This window comes from Triturus cristatus, chromosome 5_1 (genome assembly GCF_964204655.1).
Source record: "Triturus cristatus chromosome 5_1, aTriCri1.1, whole genome shotgun sequence".
Lineage (NCBI taxonomy): Eukaryota > Metazoa > Chordata > Amphibia > Caudata > Salamandridae > Triturus > Triturus cristatus.
The window spans coordinates 162,006,102-162,021,017 of NC_140587.1; positions in this window are offsets into that span (position 1 = coordinate 162,006,102).

Consider the following 14,916-nt stretch of genomic DNA (forward strand, 5'->3'; position numbering starts at 1 on the left):
CCATCTGATGATTCACCATCACTTAGCGTCTTTGGGCCTCAAGGATCACTTATCCTAATCTATCTCTTCCCTCGCTATCGGAAGTAACAATCCGTCTCTGCTACCAACTGCTAGGACCGGATTCTTGTCTACCCAATTATCTACAAGAACCCTCTCAGGTCGCCAGAATCTTTTTACTTGCCAAATAGCGTAGAGGGAGTAAACACAATTATCAAAATATATCTACCACAATTGGACATTGTCAGAAAGGATAAAAGACTCCTAATCTAGAATTTTCGAGATTTTATTATGAGCAAAAACATCTGGACATAGAGGCACCTCAAGACAAGGCACAAAAGATAAATGGGCACTAAGACAAACACCAACCTACGAAGAATTCGCATTCGGCTAAAAATGAAAAGGATTACAGATTCTAAAAGCATCAAATAAAAGATCATTACACTGAAATCAATTGTGGGAATCATTAATCAAGCATTTCTGTCCCTACACTGTTCTAAAGTGGCATCCCTACTTAGCATTCCCTCCCAGGCAAGAGAATCATGGGAATAGGTGTCAGAAGTGAAACTTCCTAAGAAGTCTTCACCTAGTGAGAGCTCGATCTAAGATGCTCCTTCTAGCTTCCTGCCTAATCCTCATCTCCCCAACCCACGTGGCACTGTCCCTAATACAAAACCCCAAAATCGTAGAACACGCCTTCGGCACACCTCTTCAGCCAGGTCTTCCTCCGGTAAGTTTCCATCCCGAGCTGTCCATCTTCCATCAACCGTTAGCTTGACCTTGGGTCCCAGGCACCTTCCATACTAGAAGTTACAATTGTACATTCCAACGTACTCCCTTGCTGGCTCTCACAGCATCGCAACTCCTAAAACAAAGACTTATTCTCTCTAACAAGCTAAATGTCCTTGCAACAGAAACATGGGAACGAAAACCTTTCTCTGCTCTAAGATTTTCCATCATCCGGTAACCCAAAGCTTTTACCGAAGAAATCATTTTCGGCCTACAACGTTTAGCTAATATAAGAAATTAACAGGCCTTCACGTCTAATACATATGCACTTAGGCCTTACAAAATTAAACACACTATGAAATCACATTCTAGGCATTAATTCGACATTATTGTCTTGTGAATAAGCAACCTACATTTCTGATTTTAACATGGCACACGTTTAAGCTATTACATTGCATTATACGAACAGCTACAATGGGATTCCTGTACCACCAAAAGGTTTCTCTTCCTCTGTCCCCTTTATTTATTCGGGGTATAGTGGAGGATGCAACATGATGTTTGCCCAGGACACATTCCGTTATCATTTTGTCTCTGTCCTCAATCAGTTGCCTCCGGTTCCAAATATCTCCATGCAGAACAATAGGATACCAGACGTTTTTAAAAGTTCACCTTGCTTCCCTTTCCACAGCCAGAAAATTCCACTGGACCATCAAAAGTGGGTGGAACCACACAATCATGGGATCTCATACACGTCAGAAGCTAACAGAGTTTCTGGTACAAAACCTATGCACACCAGTAACACTGACCTGCAGTATGGCTCTGAAAGGCCACAGCCAATCATTTCAATTATCCCCCATGAGCGAGACTTCCAATTTGCTCCTGCTGGTGGAACATTTGGCCCTCCGCAGGCTCATGACCAAACGTTAAGACCTATTGTGTTTCAAACCCAAAATCTCTCTTCAGAACAAAAACCTGTAAAACAACGGTATGGACCTCCAAGAAATGACAGAGGTTTTCCAAACCTCTTTGACGTAACTGCACTTGGCCCATGTGTTTTGGAGGAGCCTGCATCTCTAGAAATCTTATCTCTAACCACTAAAGGGAATATATTCCAAAAGAACCAGATATATTGTTCAAAGAAGATCCAGCTAGAGCCTTTAATAAATAAACATGATGACATGCCTCTGGACAAAGTGACTGTGGACAGTCAATCGCACTGCTCACAGAATGTTCTGAGAAGAAGTCTCAAACAGTCTCAAAAAGCTCAACCACGACTTCCCGAAAAAATTCCCCTTGAAGCAGCTTTTAATTTCTTTGAATGTGAGGATCTAAGTTATAACGTTGTTTTCAGGGATGAGAGCGTAAATTTCCATACGTCTAATGCTCTGAAGGGCATTGGCGCGGAAGCGAGTCATTCTTCCTCAGCTTATTACCCAGATATGTTCTCACCCCAACATACCAAGCAGTGAAATGAACCTGGATCCAGCACCAATGCAATGTTTGAAGATTCTCCTTTTGGGGCAATTCCAAGCTCAACAGGTTTCTTAGTTAAAACACCTTCTTCATGTTCAAGAGAAGATGGCATTTTTGCCAATCGCACAGCTTTGATGGGCTCACCAGTGCTAATGAATGCTACACATGGTATGACTTCCAATAGTAGTGATTCCAATAGAACCTTGGACAATAAGTCTCCATGTGCCCTTTCAGAAGATATTACTTCTTGTGATTACGAGGACCCTGCCATCCATTGTGTGCTGTCCTCCATGGATTACTTCTACAGTGTCAGTGATGGAGTAGGGTTTTTTTACTTTAAAACCGAATACCTGTTTCATTTTCGCATGTTATAATTAAAAGTACTACTGATTAATTATTAACTACTAAAAATATGTCAAAGTCGTGTCTAACCAACCTTATTAACAAGAGAATTACACGTGGGAATGCTATTGCATGGCTAAAATAATAAATTAACTAAGTTGGTGAGCAAACTGACAGAAATAGATGTTGCTTATGTGATGTTATTGTGTTTTGCGCTTATAATTAATATGCATTAATGGCTTTTGATGTCGCAAATGGCTAGATAAATACATACACATAAGGGTATTAGCAGGGAATAACACTGTATAATTATTTCTGTGCAGTAATTCTGTTTTATGTTCTATTTTCACTTAAGTTGACTAATGTGGCCTACCAGAAAATGGCTACCACCCGTAGCCTGCATTTGAGTTGATGGAAACTTTTGCAAGGAAGCTTCGCGCTGCCTGTGACCTTGCCCACTCGACAAAACTGAAAAGCCATGATCAGGATGACAAATCCAGGACGGATGCCAAGAGCCCCTGAACATGAAGTTTGTTACAATTACGAAAACTGAACTTATGAACTGATGATCCCAAGACTGGGATACAAATTATCTAAAAGAGACATCCGTAGAAGTATCGAATTAGTCATGGACATCTAATTTTTCTATTCATTATTTGGGACAATCTAAGTGTGAGAAAATCTTGCACAGTATCGCAAATGTACCAAGATGACATTATTTCCGCCATTCATCCGTTCTGAACAATAAATTGTAACATTACAGAATGTAAATTTTAGTATAAATATTAGTAGACTAGAGAGGTCTAGCGCCACTTCTTCTCGAACTGATGATCCGAGGTCCCTATGCTGACGGAGAGGACGGTGACTCTATGTGAGAAGTTGGCCTGGTATATGATGTTCACTAATTAAAGTGACCACCTTGTACCATGCCAAGCAACCCTTATGGTGTGGTTGTAAGTCAACCTTTTCGGAGCAGCTGCCCTAGTGGTAGCGTAGGCTAAGCAGTCTTTCAGGCTAAACTCGTTTTGGCATGTTAAGCAAGCTGTTTTACCATATGTAACCCCCCTTTATACCAATGAAAGGACACCACACAGATATATATTCAAAATATATATGTATTTATTACTCAAAGTATCCCCTAGACTCTTTATGAGCACAGGAGCACAAATCGTTAAACAAGAAAGTATCACAATATACGAAAGTTGCACTTTATATGGATAGGCTCTGGTGGCCGCTCAAACCATATACTAAAATAGTGGTATAAGTACCATGAACAGGAAAGGGAGAAGGCCTAGGGCCTCTAGAATCGCTGGGCCTACAAGGAGCTAACTTTAGTTAGTGACCAGGAGGTCCACGGGTCGCATGTGCAGTGAGGAAAGTCACACGCGGGCGCCCATAGGTTTTCAATGGGTGCGTAAATGTTCAAAAGTTACTGCTAGAAGGGTCTTCTGGTTGGACTACGAATTCAAGACTTCAAACCTAGACATTAGAGATGTTACTCTACACTTGTGCACCGGAGTGCCAGCTTTACCTCACCCACAGGAAGCGGGTGCGTAGGTCTCGAAGTGCGTCGGGTTTCGTCTATCTGTTCAATGGAGCCTGATGACAAAGATGCTGCAGGCGGTCGGTCCAGAAGAGATGCGGTGGATCCAAGGATGGATCGGAAGTGTAGAAGACCTGTAAGCAGAGGGGACAGTGTTCACAGTCACTAGCCAGTGACCGGCGTGGCACCAGGTAGGTACCAGGCGATGTCGGGTGCAAACAGGTGAAGAGATGTAGCTTGTCTCTGCAGCCACGTGGTCCCTGAAGGTTGACGACGTCCAGGAGTCGGTTCACGAGCTGTCCCACGCAGGCTCTCGCTGTCGGCGGTGTCGGCGACTCAGAAGAAGCAAACAAGCCTTGGCAAAAGCAGGAGTCGCAGGAATCGAAGAAAGCTGTTAGCTCTGACCAGCGAGGTCAGAGGGGCTGCTCCTTTGGAGGGAAGCAGGGGCCAGTCTGGAGCAACCAGACCAGCTTTGTAGTTTTTCAAGATGGTTGACAAGATGGCCACTAGTCAACGGACCAGTAACCGGGTAGGCGCGTCGAGTTGCAAAGTGTAGAGGGGCCTCACGCAGATCGTGGAGATGCTGGAGGGCTCACCTTTGATGCAAATGCTGCTCGGATGTTGGGCTTCTCAGGACCCAAAGCACAACTTGGAGGGAGCCTCTGTTGTTGCGCTTTCAGCTTAGTCGAGTGTCTTCCAAGGTAGCTGGCTCCACGTGTCTCGGTGCCTCCACGGGTCCCTTCTTTTCAGGGACTGTGGATCGGGTGGTGAGAAGTCTGGAGGTCCTGTCCTTGTTGGTCTCTGGGCTCGGGCTCCGGCGGGAGGCGGCGGCAAAGCAGACGTCGATTCGCTGGATGGTGCTTGCGTTAGCAAGATGGTCACTCCCTGACCATAGGGGAGATTTCCTTCAGTCTTCTGTGCAGCAGAACGTCGAAGTTCCCGTCTTCTTCTTAGTTACAAGTTGATTCCAGGATGTCTAAAGTCTTTGGACACAGCTCCTACCTTTAAGCGGATTCTAGGGGCCGGACTACCTGCTAGGTCCCTCCCTAAGGGTGGGACCAGGAAGGGGGGTGGTTACACCCCCAATCCTTTGTCCAACTCGCCCCAGGTCTGGGGCTGGTGTGCCCCAGGACCGGTTTGAACTGGCATATGCACCGAGGCTCCTTGTGAGCCTCAGGCATGTCTGTTTCTTTTCAAGCCCTACCTGACCAATACACAAAATCCTGTCTGGGGTGGTGCTCGCACCTCCCCTGGCAGGAAACCCTTTGTCCACGTCTCCCAAGCTGGAAGGACTCCCAGCAGCAGGAGGGCAGACTTGTGTCTGTAGTGGCAGCGTCCATTTTGTGGAGCTGAGGCTATGTCTGATTTTACCCGGGTTTCAGGTTCTGTACATGTCGTGTCCCTCTAGGAGGGTGGAATGCTAACCCCGTTGCCAGAATTGGCGAGGGGTTAGTATTCCAATTCGTATGACACCTTACTCGACATGTTTTGATAAAGCCAAACCAAAGATAGCATTTAACCGCGAGGTTCATAATGCACTTAAGAGTATATGGTATGGCGATATCTGGAAACGGTAGAAGGAAGTTGTTCCGACTACTGCAGACAGGCTCAGTTCATGCCAGAGCACCATCTCACATGAAACCAAGCACTCTGCCTTCAGGATTGTTAAGGCCTGCCATAGGAGTGACTTATAGGTTAACATGTGTCCCATTTAAGGTTAGGTATAGGCATACTACACCTAAGTAAGAGGTGGATACACCAACTTATCCCAGCTGAGTGATCAGCCAGTTGTGTCAAATTGCTAGGCCAGGCCAGGGGTGGCACAATACATGCTTCAGCCCCTGGTAGGCCTTAGATACACCAATGCCCTAGGTACCTAGAGTACACTAGTACAGGGGCTCACAGGGTGATCCAGTTCCAATGGGTCATGCACCTAAAGTGCATGGTGTCAATTTAGCAGAGAGAACAGCAGGCGGGGGGTCTGATTAGCAGGCCCACAGCCTCAATACGTCAAAAATCAGTGAAGCAAAAAGCAAAAATTTGGGGTGACCATAGGATAGCAGACGCTACTCTCCTACACTCTACATGACGGATAGAAACTCGGATGGAATTACTGAGGACCGGTTCTGACTTAGGATCTGACGTTTAGACAGAATAGGTAAATATGAGAGAAATGAATTTGCATTTAATTGGCTTTTCTTACAATTTTAGATAAACAAATAATTCTGTTTGAATCTCTGTGTCGGGTGGTTATTTTCTTGTCATGTTTATTGAATTTATTTGCATATTATTTGAAATGTTTTCGCCAGATTTATAAGCAACTAGTTGGTCGCATTGACCACAAGGTTTATGCAGATTGGTTAGGTATATAAAGAAGGTGTTTCCCCTATGCAAGGCACGGACAAGGTGGTTTAGGTTTGAATGTTGGTGTAATGGGCCCCACCAGCGTGTGATGTGTGTGTGCGTGTGTGACTGTGAGATCACTCCGTCCGTGGAAGTAGAGGGGATTCGGAAGCTCCGATCTGCACCAGTTTCTTGGTAGCAGAATGATGGTTAACTATTGTCTTGATCTGGTGAATTTGCGTGTGTACAGGCTTGTTGATTATTGATTGATATTTGTACTAACACTGTATGTTGAAGTCGTGTTGAGTTTTATGTATTGTGAACGGCTTCTGGGACGTAGGGGGTCGGTGACAGTTCCGTAGTAGGGCAGAGGAAGTGCTGCTCTCGGAAAAAGGCGGGATTGTTGGCCCTGTATGCAGACAGGGGAAAACGTGTGACAATTGAAGTTGCGCGTCGCATTGTCTGGGTTCGATGAGGTAGCATCGCCGTGTGTTGCCATTAGAAATGTATTTTCTGTGTGAGAGAAGTGTATATGATAGCGAAGGTAATCTGTGAAGTTCTGGTCTTAGGTATCAGGGATCCTTATGGCATTCCGTTATTGCTTATCACTAGAAAGGTAATAGGTATTCTCTGAGCTTGTTAGAAGGACGGAGCAGAGGTAAGCGCTGCTTTGTTAACGTGTGATATAATTCTGTAGTAGGACAGACTGTTCGCTGTTATCGGGAAAGACAGAATTCTGTGTGAATGTACTACATTTTCTGGTATGAAAGTGCGTGAATGAGAAGGCATTCTGGTTAATTGTGAAACTCTTAGGAGCATTCCGGAGAAAACAGTTAATTGGTGCTTGTTAGAAGGGTAGAGTAGAGGGATGTGCTACTTTATCAACGGAAGTAACGGTTCTGTAGCAGGGCAGAGGTAAGCGCTGCTCTCGGGAAAGGCAGAATTCTCGCGGGAAAGGTCTTTTGCTGTTCTGTGGCTAGCGAAGCAGACAATGGAGATGTTTGTATGTTGTAACTAACAGACTCGTAGAAGTTGAAACAAAGTCTACTGAGTAGTCTTGTAAAGGAGGGGTAGACGAGAGAGACAGGAGACAGGAGCAGAAGCTGCTGCAGCGACTGCTGACGTCAGGGAGACCGCGCTGTGAATAGACAGTGGGTTGGAACGGTGAAGGCATGGTGATTGGTGTGCTAGTGTACGCCGCGCTAGGATTGGGAGACATACAGGGTGACGTAGATGCTCCAGCATTGGTGCGTTGGTGTGAGTCGCGCTTGGATTCGTGGACTGAGTCAGTGACGTAGACGCTCCAGGATTGGTGCGTTGGTGTGAGTCGCGCTGGGATTCGTGGACTGAGTCAGTGACGTAGACGCTCCAGGATTGGTGCGTGAGTGTGAGTCGCGCTGTAATTGGACAAGAGATCGTACAGTTGTAGAAAGGACAAACAGCTTGTGGAAAATAAGAAAATGTACTACCACGCTGAGGAAAAGAAAAAGAAATACTTGCTTAGTAAAGTAAAGAACTGGTTTGACAAGGATAAAGATATTGTGACTAGGGAAGGACAGTTACTTCCTCCGATAAGAACCCCAGCATCCTTCATGGTTGCAAAGTATGGGTATCATACCTGTATTTGGTTAGATAACTGGGTGAAGTATACGAAAGATGATGGCGTGTTAGCGTTCCCGGAACATGGCTCATTTAATCTGGCTATACTGAGGAACTTACGGGAGCGGATGATGAGCTTAGAGCCTCGGCCTAGGCCGACACAGTTTGAGGCATTGACTGAATGGGAAGATGAAATGCATGAACGAGAAAAGCAGAGGGGTGGGGGTAGTTACAGGTATATGTTTGGGCGAAAGTATGATCGCGAAACCCATCATGACCGGATGAGACGATGGCGTGACACCAGTATGACCGAGGGATTATATCCGGTAAGAACAGCAGAGGAGTCAGAAGAAAGAGAGATAGAAAGGGAGAATGAACTTGAGGATGAAAAGACCAGAGAACTAGCAAGAACTACCTTTGAACTGACAGAGAAAATCAGAGAGCTGACTAAAAATCTTGAGGCAGTTACAGTGCCTGTGACAATAGGCCCGGTTATGCCGATTTTTGACAAGCAGAGGACGGGCGAAAGTCGTTTGACAGTACCATATGTGGGCAATAGATTGATTGTTCCTCTGGAGCAGGCAGAAATGAGAGCAGGAGAAACACAGTGGAGAACGGGAGAAAATCAGTGGAGACATACCATATGTGGAGGAGAATTGAGTGTGCAGACTAACTCAAGTTTGAATTCTGGATGTGTGGAAGGGAACAGAGGATCGATCTTAGAACCACAAAGAGTGACAGAACCAGGGGGTGCAGAAAAATCTGTGGGAATAACTGCTGAAGATTTGAATGATTGGCTGAAGGCGTTGCAGAAGAAAAAAAAAGAATCCCAGGGAATTGATGTAGCTAGGCTACGTATGGAAATGGAGGAGATGATTGTAGGTACAATCCCTACAGAAACACTGAAAAATTATCAGGAAGGGGAGATCCTCTTCCTGTGCAAAAGCATCACATGGAGAGCAAAGAATATACATGACAGGTTGAAAGGAATAGCCAGTGAATTGGGAATTGACATGGACAAGGTAAAAGCTTTACAAAAGCCTTACCGAGTGGATTTTACAGATAAGGACATTGATAATCTGAACAACGCAGGCCGAACAGGACAGATTAAGGAAATGATTGCTTTGCTGAAGAAATGGGGAGATGTAGAAAGATGGAAAGACAGATGGTACCGAAAGCGAGAGACAGTGACAGCTTACCCCATGAGAGAGATTCCAGGAGGAGGGTATGTACATGTCCCATGGACCAGACAGGATATTTTGTCCTTTACAAATGATTTCCCTCGACTAAGGGAGAAACCCGTCGAGTGGTATAGACAGGTCGACAGATTTGTGAAATTGTCAAAAGTACTGTGGATTGACCTGAATAGTCTGTTTGATATAATTGTACCAGCAGACCTTTGGGCAGAATGTAAAATAGTCATAGATTGGCCCACTAAGGAATACCCAAGAGATCCAAAGACAGGAGCTTCAGATCCGGAGGTCATGAAGAAGTACGGACAGGTTATGGCCTTCCTGAAAAATAAGGTACCCCCCAAGGAAACAGATTGGGTTAAAATAGATCGAACACATCAAGAATTAAAAGAATCAGTCCATGCATATTATGAAAGACTAATTTTAGCTTTCAAACACATCAGTGGAGATGAACATCTGGGTGACAAGGACCTGAGCCATTTTGTATATAGATTTGTGTATGGTTTGCGGCCGGAAATCAGTGAAATGATAAGGCAGCATACCGTAGACTGGCAGAGCAAGAAGATTGATGAGATTCTGAGACATGCAAAATACTTCAGTGATGAGATTGAGGCAAAGCAGAGGAAGCTAAAAGAAAAGGCAATGTGGGCACAGGTGAAAGTTGCAGAAAGACAGGAAGCTCAGTTGGTTGAACAAGCAAATAACCCAGGAAATAAACCAAGGTTTGGTCCAGGAAAAGGGAAAGGAAACATAGAGGAAGCGAAGAAGAAGTTCCCATGCCACAACTGTGGAAAATTAGGGCATTGGAAATCCGAGTGTAAGAATCCACCGTCTTCTAATGATGACAATCCATCATTGAATTCACAGGTGCAGAGTGAGGGGTGTGGTCAGCATCAGCAACCGCAGAAGGCTGCTAAGCAGCAGAATCAGGTGCCAAAAACACCCTTGCCGCAGAGAAGAGGATCCCAGAAGTACAGCCAAGAGTCGGGGTTCTACGATGAAGAGCAGGTAATCAAGCCAAAACGCGCAAGCGCTGTTTCTCAGTACTGGCTGAAAAATGAGGGAAGCGACTCCGAGGGAGACTTCTGACGGTGCCGAAGAGAGGAGGAGGAGTGCGTACTTGGCGCAACTCTAGAAATAGACCAGGCAGGTCCTTTTGTAGATGGGAAAATTAATCGTGAAAGTGTTTTTTTTCTAGTTGACACAGGAGCCACAAGATCGACTGTCAGGTCAGCTGATATAAAGAATCTTCCTCTCTCGGACGAAGCAATCCAAGTAGTTGGTGTGTCCAACACACAGATTAAAACTCTACTTACTGAACCAGTAAGGGTTAGAATAGGGACATTTTCAGACATGCACCGATTTGTGGTGTGTGACACTAGTCCTGTGAACTTGCTAGGCAGGGACCGTCTGTGCAAGATGAATTGCATTATTTTCTGTACTCCAGATGGAATAACCTTTGAAACACCAGATGAGGATGTCCTATACAGAATGACGATGGATAACAGGGAATGTGAGGCTTTGGGGACATATGCTGTATTTAATCCACATGCATTACCCCCAGAATTGAAACAGACAGTGAAAGCAGCAGTTTGGGATTTTACTGGAGAAGATGTAGGTCTGATGAGAAATGTAGATCCAGTAAAGATTACTGTAAAAGAGGGAGTGGTTTACCCAAACATACCACAATACAGACTGGCACCTGAAATAATCGAAGGAATAACACCCATAATTGAAAAGATGATTCAGCAGGGGGTGTTAAGAGAAATATTGAGCAGCCCATGTAACTCACCAATAATGGGACTGAAGAAACCTAATGGAAAGTTCAGAATAGTACAAGATTTGAGAAAAATTAACCAGATTGTTGTGTCATGTTGTCCCATTATGCCAAATCCATCAGTGATCTTGTATCAGATTCCCCATGATGCAGAATGGTATACTGTAATTGATTTATGTCATGCTTTCTTTTCAATTCATTGCATCATGACAGCCAGCCAATATTTTCTTTTAGATTTGGAAAGCGGATTTTGGCATGGTGCCGAATTCCACAGGGGTATACAGAGAGCCCTTCAATATTTAATCAATTGCTAAAGAAATCTCTGGAAAGTTTAACAATGCCTGAAAATTCAGTTTTGGTCCAGTATATTGATGACCTACTTGTGGCATCAAAAACACGAGAAGCTTGTGAAGTAGACACCATTGCTTTACTGAATCACTTGGCAGATGGAGGATTAAAAGTATCTCCAGCCAAATTGCAATTCTGCAAGAAAGAAGTCCAGTATCTGGGACATAACATTGAGAAAGGCCTGAGAAAAGTGACCATTGACAGGATTAAAATCATTAGAGGAATGAGAGCCCCAATGACACAAAGAGAAGTGAGAATGTTCCTGGGAATGGTGGGTTACTGTCGTCAGTGGATAAGTAACTTTTCCCTGATTGCCAAACCATTGATTAAATTGACCAAAAGTGAGGTGAAAGACCCATTAGAACTAAACCCAGAAGAAATGGCTGCATTTAGAGAGTTAAAAGACAGACTATGTGAAGCTCCTGCCTTGGGAATGCCAGATTATGAAAAGGAATTTGAGCTGTATTGTAGTGAGAGAAATGGATGTGCACTTGCAGTGTTAATCCAGAAACATGGACGCCTGAGAAGGCCAATTGCCTACTTCTCATCAACACTTGACCCAGTAGCTGTGGGTTTGCCAGGTTGCCTAAAAGCAGTAGCTGCTACCTGTAAAAGTCTGGAACAACGTGAGGGAATCATAATGGGATATCCTGTACGGGTATTCGTACCTCATGATGTGGCAATCCTTTTGACAAGGAGCCGGTCACAGTTCATGTCTCATAGTCGGCTGACTAAATATGAGAAAGTCATTCTTGGTGCAACCAATGTAAGTCTGGAGAGATGTGTGAATGTGAATCCAGCGACACTGTTGCCTGATGCTGAATGTGTGGGAGTGAGAAATGAAGTTGATCATGACTGCCTGGATGTGCTTGATTACTGTACAAAACCAAGACCAGACATAAGAGATCTGCCATTGCCTGAGAGTGATCATGTGTTGTTTGTGGATGGATCTTGCCTAAGAACGGATGAAGGAACACTGAGTGTTGCATATGCTGTATGTACAGTTTCAGGAGTTGTGGAAGCATCACCTTTGAAAGGAGTTAAATCCGCTCAGGTGGCAGAATTGGTGGCACTAACAAAAGCCTGTAAAATTGGAAGAAGTGTAAGAGTGACTGTGATGACTGACAGCCAGTATGGCTTCAGAGTTGTCCATGACTTCGGCCAGCTATGGCTACAAAGAGGTTTCCTGACCTCAAGTGGAACTCCTATAAAGAATGCTGAAGTGGTTGGAAAACTGCTAGAGGCGATACAGCTGCCTAAAGAACTAGCAGTGGTAAAATGTGCTGCTCATGGTCAAGGTGATGATTTTGTCACCGTTGGGAATAAATTCGCGAATGACATAGCACAATACTGTGCAAGAAACAATCATTCCATTAACCGGAGTAAAGAGAGAGAAATATCTTCTTGTTCCTTAATGTTTACTAATGAGGTGGGAACATGGGAGGAAGTAAAACAGCTGCAGGATGGGGCAGGAGATGAGGAAATTAAAGATTGGGTGAAAGCAGGTTGTGCACCTAGAGAGAAAGATCATGTGTGGGTCTATAGGGATGGAAGACCAGTCATGCCAAATAGCATGCTATCAACAATGGCAAGGATGTATCATGGCCAAGGACACCTGGGAAGGGATGCTATGATAAGGGCCTTTAAGCAAACCTGGTATAGCCCAAAGTTCAGGCTGATAGCAGAAAGTCTCTGTCAGAGATGTCTGATATGTCAGTAATTCAATCCTGGAAAGAAAACAGTGGTAAGCCTAGGAACAATAGGCAGAGAGGGAGGACCCTTCACAAGAATGCAGATAGACTTCATTGAAATGCCCCAAGTCAACAGATTGAGGTATGTCCTGGTGGTGGTCTGTTTGTTCTCTAGGTGGGTGGAGGCATATCCAGCAAGAAGAAACGATGGGATAACAGTGGCCAAATTACTGTTAAGAGAGTTCATCCCAAGGTACGGGTTCCCAGTAACCATTGAATCAGACAGAGGAGGACATTTTTATAATGAAATCATGAGTTTGATCTGTGAAGCATTGAGTGTACAGCAGAAGCTACATTGTGCTTACCGACCAGAAGCTTCTGGTGTGGTTGAACAAATGAATGGTACCATCAAAAACAGAATTGGCAAAATGTGCTTAGCCACAGGAATGAAATGGCCCGATGTCTTGCTTCTAGTCCTGATGACCATTAGGTCTACTCCAGACAGAACAACAGGTTTGAGTCCACATGAAATTATCATGGGACGTGCTATGAGACATGCATTTGTACCAGTCAACAAGCTGATGACTATAACTGATGACATGATTTTGGATTACTGTAAGGGCCTGGCTGACGCAGTTCATTCTGTGTTTCACCAGGTTGGAGAAGACGCCACCACACTTGAAAAGAAACCAGCCCATGATCTGAGCCCAGGGGACTGGGTAAGGATAAAAGTCCACAGAAGAAGGAATTGCCTAGTTCCAAGGTGGGGAAGACCAAGACAAGTCATTTTGACCACAACGACTGCTGTGAAGTGTGCTGGAGTGAAAAATTGGATACATGCAAGTCACACACTGAGAGTTCCAAATCCAAGAGACGGCACTGGAAAAGAATACTTTAAAGAATCGGATTGCAGTGATGATGCAGACAGCGAGACAGTAAGAAGGAAAAAGAATCCTGAAAGTGGGGAAAGTGAGTCAAGAGAAATTTTCATCCCACCAGAAGAGGTTCTGAAAAGAACAGTGCAAACCGCAGAGGCAAGTTCAGATTCTGAAGAAGTTCCTGAGGTTCCAACTAACAATAACCAACACAAAAAGAAAGAAAGAAAAGAAAAGAACATTCCAACAGAAGAGACACCTGAATCACATGAGGAAATTGGACAAGCTCCACCTGAGATAAATATTGAAGAAGAAGGGACAGACAAAGACAGAGAGGGACAGATTGCGGAAAAACCCCGAGGAGGTGTAGGGAACATCAACAACAAGCTAGGTGAAGGGACAAGCAGACAGCAAGAAGATTGCGTGTCGGAGACCCGAGGAGGGACAGAAGTAGGGAAATCTCAATTGGTGGAAAAAGAGACTGTTGGAGAAAAAGAAGTTGTTGAAGAAAAGAAAGCTGTTGATGAATAAGAGGTAACTGAAACAGAGTCTGATGAAAGTGACCATGAGATATATGGAGGACGAGTTCTGAGAAAGAGAACTTGGCTTGGAGAAAGAAACAATAAAGAAGGAAGACAAAAGAGAAATGCTAAAGGAGATCTTTGGCCGAATAAGATAAAGAGACTGAGGTATAGACTGACACGAGTTAACTCTTCGAAAGCTGAACAAGTGAACGAAGTGTCAAGTCAAAATCCTACTAAAGAAGAAGAAACAAAGATACCTGAGAGAACTAAAAGAATAAGGAAACCAAACCAGAGGTACAAGTCACCGGAATGGACGTATGTTGCACTGCCTGAACAAGGAGAAGAGGCAGACAGTCAAGACTGAAAGAGGTTGCCGAAGAAGAAGCTGTGGGAATCCTGAGAGTTATCTTGTCCGACATTGGAGAAGAGACGGATGTTCAGGACCTGATACAGTTTGATGATGATGAAGAGACAGTGAACAG